The sequence below is a fragment of the Macaca nemestrina genome, chromosome 5 (assembly GCF_043159975.1).
Source record: "Macaca nemestrina isolate mMacNem1 chromosome 5, mMacNem.hap1, whole genome shotgun sequence".
In the NCBI taxonomy this organism is placed as follows: domain Eukaryota; kingdom Metazoa; phylum Chordata; class Mammalia; order Primates; family Cercopithecidae; genus Macaca; species Macaca nemestrina.
Window position 1 is genome coordinate 117,552,382 of NC_092129.1, and position 6,277 is coordinate 117,558,658.

Here is a 6,277-nt window from a genome sequence, read left to right on the forward strand (position 1 = left end):
GTCAGTGGGGGGGGGGGGAAGCTGACTATAAGGTTATATTGTTCCTGATTCAATCACATGAAGGGAGGCATATCCAGCTCCTGTAGCACCATACTAAGCAGTGCTACCTCTTCTCTCTGTTCTGAAAGTGAGGGCTACCCTCCCACTTGAGATCAGGCCAGATATTTGATCTTCATACTGAGCAGTGTGCTCGAATCCCAGGAAATTAGGTCCAGGCCAGGTGATTTGTCCTTTGGCCCTTCAGCGACAAGTGGTGATGTGATGGGGGTGAACTGCTCCTAGGTTACCAATGAAACACTCATATGGGGCAACGGAGGCTATCCTGTTGGCTCCACCCTGTGGGAACAGCCAGAAAGGCAGTCTTGGGAGGGACCAACAGGCAAGGGGCTACATTGTTTGGAAGCACTTTGGTCCCACAGCAATGAACATGCCTGAGCCTCTCTCCTGCCAGGTAGAAGCAGAAACTGCAGCTGTTCATTGCAGGATGGAGAGTCTTGTGGTTTGGGCACTTACAAAGGGTTCCATTTTTCTGCAGCTGCCCAGCACAGCAAGCCTTCTGGGCTCCATGTGGGTTCAAGCAATGCAACTGTATTCTCTAGGCAGCTTCCTTGCCAGTCCAAAGGCTTTCATGGGGTGTGGGGGAGGGTTTGTGAGAGCTTCTGTAGCTAGGATCTCAGAGGCCTGTGGCAAGAATGTGGTGCCCTAGGGTTCGTCCACGCATCCCTTTTTTGGGTCTTTTCTGGGTTCAGGGCCCAGATCTGGAGCCCATCATCCCTGAGTAGACTACTCTGCATGTTCATCTTCAACCAAGGTGTCTTCCCTTGCCTATCAAATTTTTGTGTTTTCTCTCAAATGATTGCTCAAATTGTAAAGGTTTACTTGAATTTTGGTTCCTCTCTGTGGAAGAGGCACATCCCAGCTAGATCTAGCCTCAACCTCAAAAACTTTTTTTCCGTACATTTATTTTATCATTTGCATTATTTATTTTTATATTGGGTTTATTTACATTATTTGAATAAAATTACTGAAACATTTATCAGTATGTTATTACACACACATATATATTCCTTTTATTTTGCTTAAAAAATAACTTATTTTTCCTTTTGGTGGTGACATTTAAGCATTTAAAATCCAAGTTCAGGAGTTTTGGAGACTTGGATTGTAGGAGGTGGAGAAAAAAAGTGTATAATTTATATTTTTTCATAATCATGTTAAATATAGAGACCATTACAAGTATCTTTATGGAATAATGATTAATTCTGAAGTCTGGAAATGGAATGCATAGTTTTTCTACTTGACATAAACACTGAAATTTCCTTTGGTAATAAGTATTCATCTTAATACTTATAAAAGTATTTTTTCTCAAATTCCAGTGCCATTTACCAAGTATAAGCTCTCCTGCCTGAATTTTGGCAGTGTTATTCTAAAAGGTTTAGTATTCTTATCATGAAAGTTACCCATTTCCAAATATAATGAAGTCACCCATCTGCTAAATACTTTTTCATGTTTTATAAGAGTCTAGAAATACTTGCTTTATAAGGTCCCTGCATGCTTATGTGCCTACTTACCTTTTAAAATTGTCTTTTAGCAGTTTTCCCCCACCACAGCGTAGTACACCAAATGATAACACATGCTGTGCCCCATCATCTCTCTCTCTGACACACACACACACACACACACACACACACACACACACACACACTCTCATTCACTCCTGCATTGATAGTTCTGGTGTATTTTTTTTTTTATCTTAGCTTATACATCCATGGAAACTTTCCTAGACCTCTGACATCTGGTCAGTAACTCTCATTTGTGACCTCATAGAACTTTATCATTTTTATTTTTGGATTGAGTAAATTGAACAATCACTCACATACCATACAATTAGCTATTTTAAAATGTACAATTCAGTGATATTCAGTATATTCACTTTAGTATATTCATTTTTACATATTGTCCAATGTTGCATAACCACTACTGTTATTTAATTCTAGTACATTTTTATCACCTAAAAAAATAATTAGCACTCATGCCTAATTCTCTCCTTCTCTTAGCCCTTGGCAACCACTATCTACTTTTGTCCCTCTTGCCTATTTTGGACATGTTATATAAATGAAGCCATGCAATATGTGATCTTTTGTGTCTGTCTACTTTCACTTACTATAATGTTTTAAGAGTAATCCATGTTGTAACATATAATAGCACTTCATTCCTTTTCATGGGAAAATAATATGCTACTCTATTGTTACATATTCTACATATTACGTAGTCCATTTTGTTCATTCATCAGTTGAAAGACATTTGGATTGTTTTCACTTTTTGACTATTAGTAATAATTCTACAATCAATATTCATGTACAAGGTTTTGTGCAGACACATGTTTTCAACTTTCTTATGTATATACCTAGAACTATAATTGCTGGAGTGTGTACTGACTCTATATTTAACTTGAGAAACTTTCATTGTTTTTCAAAACTGCTGAATCCTTTTACCATCTACCAGCAACATATTAGGCTTTTAATTTCTCTGCATCCTTACCAATACTTGTGATCATCCCCATTTTTGATAATAGCCATCCCTCTTGGGTATGAAGTGGTATCTCATTTTAGTTCTAATTTGCATTTCCCAAATTATGAATTATATTGATTTTAATGCACTTATTTGCATTTGTACATATTCTTTGAAGAAACATGTATTCAAATACTTTATACATTTTTAATTGAATTGCTTGTCTTTATATTGGTCAGTGTTAAGAGTTTTTAACATATTCTGTATAATAGGCCCATATTAGATGATATACAAATACTTTCTCCAATTCTGTAGGTTGTCCCTTCATTTTCCTGATAATTTTCTCTGAAGCATGACATTTTCAATTTTGATGATGCTCAATTTATCTATTCTTTTGTTGGTGTTGCTTTTGGTGCCCCATCTAAGAAACCATTGCCTGATTCAAGATCATAAACATTATATAGCTATGTTTTCTCCTGAGAGTTTTATATAGTTTATGACCCATGCTTAGATATTTGACCCATTTTGAGTTACTTTTTGCATATAGTATGAAGGAAAGGTATACTTCTATTCTGTTGCATGAATATATCCAGTTGTCCTAGCACCATTTCTTGAAAATGATTTTTTCCCATTAAATTGTCTCAGCATTCTTGTTGAAAATGGTGTCATGCATCCCTCTTTCATATCCTTCATAATCACTCCATTAATGTTCTTGAGCTAACATAATATTTTGGACAGGGTTGAGTAAACAATAGAAATATCTTTTTCTCACATTTCTGGAGGCTAGAATTCTTAGATCAAGGTCTGGCAGGGTTGATTTCTGGTTAGGGTTCTCTTACTGGCTTGCAGACAGCTGCTTTCTTGATGTGTCCTCTCATGATGGAGAGACAGCACAGGAGGTCTATGGTGTCTCGGTTTATAAGGACACTAATCCTATTGGATCAGGGCTCCACCCTTCTAAATTATTGAACTTTAAGTACCTCCATTAACAGCCTTGTCTCAAAATATAGTCACATTGAAAGTTGGAACTTATACATATGAATTTTGAGGAAACACATTCAGTTCATAACACTCACTTATTTTTGTCTACATGTTCTGCTAAATTGCAAATTTCTTGTTTCACTCTCTGCCATGTTCCGGCACACAATACAGTGCCATGCATATAGTAGTCACTAAGTAAATATTTCTTGAAACAATGAATGAATGACTGTAATCCAAAATTATAGTAGATAAAAGTGATGAATTAAATATATTTAATTTAAACATTTGTGGTATGTTTTGATAATTTCATTCTTCATGCCAATACCTTACCTAATTTTGTCACTTATCGGTAATCATAGAAGAAAAGCAGTAAAGAGAATGTTACAATGCTTTATCATTCATTTAGCTTCATTTACAAACACTATTTTAGTTTTAAGATTATTTATATGGAGAATTTTTAACTTTATTGAATCTCTGAGCCTGTGGGCACTTGCAAAAATTATTTAGGTTTCCAATGTAGGGCAGAGCTAAAAAAAATCCTTGAGATATTTTGACAAGGTAATTTCTTAAATAAGCAAATATTTTCTATTAATTTATATTTGGGGTTAATATTGTATATTTAATATCATGTACTGTATACACTGGCATTGACCAAAATATATTTCATAATTAACATCTCTTTTTATGTCAAATTATTATTTCTTTATGTGCCCTTTTGATCAGAGGTAGAGTGACCAATTATAACCAGAATCAGAAATGAATAGGGAATATGGGCTAAAATTATTATGTCACTTTTAAGTATGGTTGCTATTATTTGCATTTTAATAAAATGTGTATCTAAAATATATATTCAAGTCATTAATTCATGTATTCGAAGATCTAACATACATTTGTTGAATACCTATTTTTGCCAGGCACTGGAGACATGAATTGAAGATAAAGTTCCCACTCTCTAGGAGCCCACAATCTAAACTGAGACACACAAAAATATAAGTAGACACGAAATCATATGGTGAGTTATATGTCTCAATTGTGTAGTTACTATGAGAAGATTACTATGTAAGTAGTTATATATACTTACTATATTTGCATGAAGGAGATGGGGAAAGTTTTTAAGGTAGGTGAATAAAAATTATGCTAACCGAGGAGATGTGGTTTTCCCAATCAGGAGAGTATCTGTAGATATAACATGGAATATCAAGCACAAAAGTTGCCAGTAATTTAGCCTAGAAACATCACTAGATATATAAGGGGAAAGGATAACTAGCAAGAACTATAAAGTATTGGTCATGAAAGAGGTAGGGTTTAACCTTTTTGTCTGTATGATAGTCAAAGCCCTAGAGGATTTTAAATAGAAAAATAGCACCAGCATTTTATTTTAGAGCAATCATTAGGCAATGAAGAATCATGAGAGAATTTCCCAGTTATTATGGTTTGAGAGACTAGAATTAGGGCTATGCAATCACTTTCCCAGGTCCCCGGCACTTTAGCCTTCATGAGCCACTTCCTCTAGGAAAAGTAATTCTTATTGGGATCATTGGTGGCCCAGGAGCATATACACTGCTGGGAATTTTTTAGAATCTCAGGTTTTACTCCATACCTACTGAATCAGAATCTGCATTGAACAAGATCCCCAGATACTTTATAAACACATTAAAGTTTGAGAAGCTCTGACTCAGATACCACTTAATTAGTGTTAGATAAGCAGAGGAACTTTTTTTTCCTGAGAAAGATGGTGATAAAATGGGGTACATAGAGATAATAGATTGTAGTTGGTTAAATCAGAGAGGCAGATACTGACTTAAACTTTTTTTCTGAGAGCAAAAGGCAAGCTTTCCTATTAATAGAGAAAAAAGACATTGGGGCTAGTGCAGTGTTATGGTCTGATGTTTGTCCTCAAAATTCGTATGTTGAAACCTAATCACGAATGTGATGGTATTAGGAGGTGTGGCTCTGGAAAGTAATTGGGTCATGAGGGCAGATCCCTCATGAATGGGATTAGTACCCTTGTAAAAGAGGCCTCAGAAAACCGTCTTGCTGCTTCCACCAGGTAAGGATACAGTGAGAAGATAACATCTATGAAAGGGCCCTCACCGGACACCAAATCTGCTTGCACCTTGATCTTGAATTTCCATGCCTCCAGTAATATAAAAAAAAAATTCTGTTGTTTATAAACTACCCAATCTATGGCATTGCTTTATAGCATCCCAACCAGAATAAGACCAACAGGCTAAGAATATTGAGAAATATTATTTTCTTAGAAATAGCTGAGGAGAACAAGAGAAATAGCTGGGCAGAGATTCAGTCTGCTGCTAAGTGTTCGTGTAGTGGGGTGGAAAGAGGGTGGTTGACATCTAAGATACTTTGGTACTAGACTTCATATAATTTTTTTCTAGCAGCTCTGAGCATGTGTAGAAAGTAGCGAATTCAGAAATTTATAGCAATTTAAGATTAGAAAGAAGATAAGTTGCCAAAGATGTTGCGAGTGCTGACTAGAGAGTTAGAAAGTACTTTTAATAATGTATTTTTAATTGGGTGTGTAACACTGCTGTACTGGAACACCAATGAAGTGGAAAGGATTAATAAGCTCTGAGAAAAGGTATTCAAGAAAATGTAGAGATTAATGAGACTGAAGAACACATTTAGTGGCAGTCCAGCATAAAATATATAGGGATTAACAATCATAATCAGAAAGTGGCATGTTGGAGGTTAAATCCCTTGACGTGTGGCGGATCTAGGATTTGACACTGTCTGCAGAGTGAATCACTAAGTAAATGTCAGAGTGTGG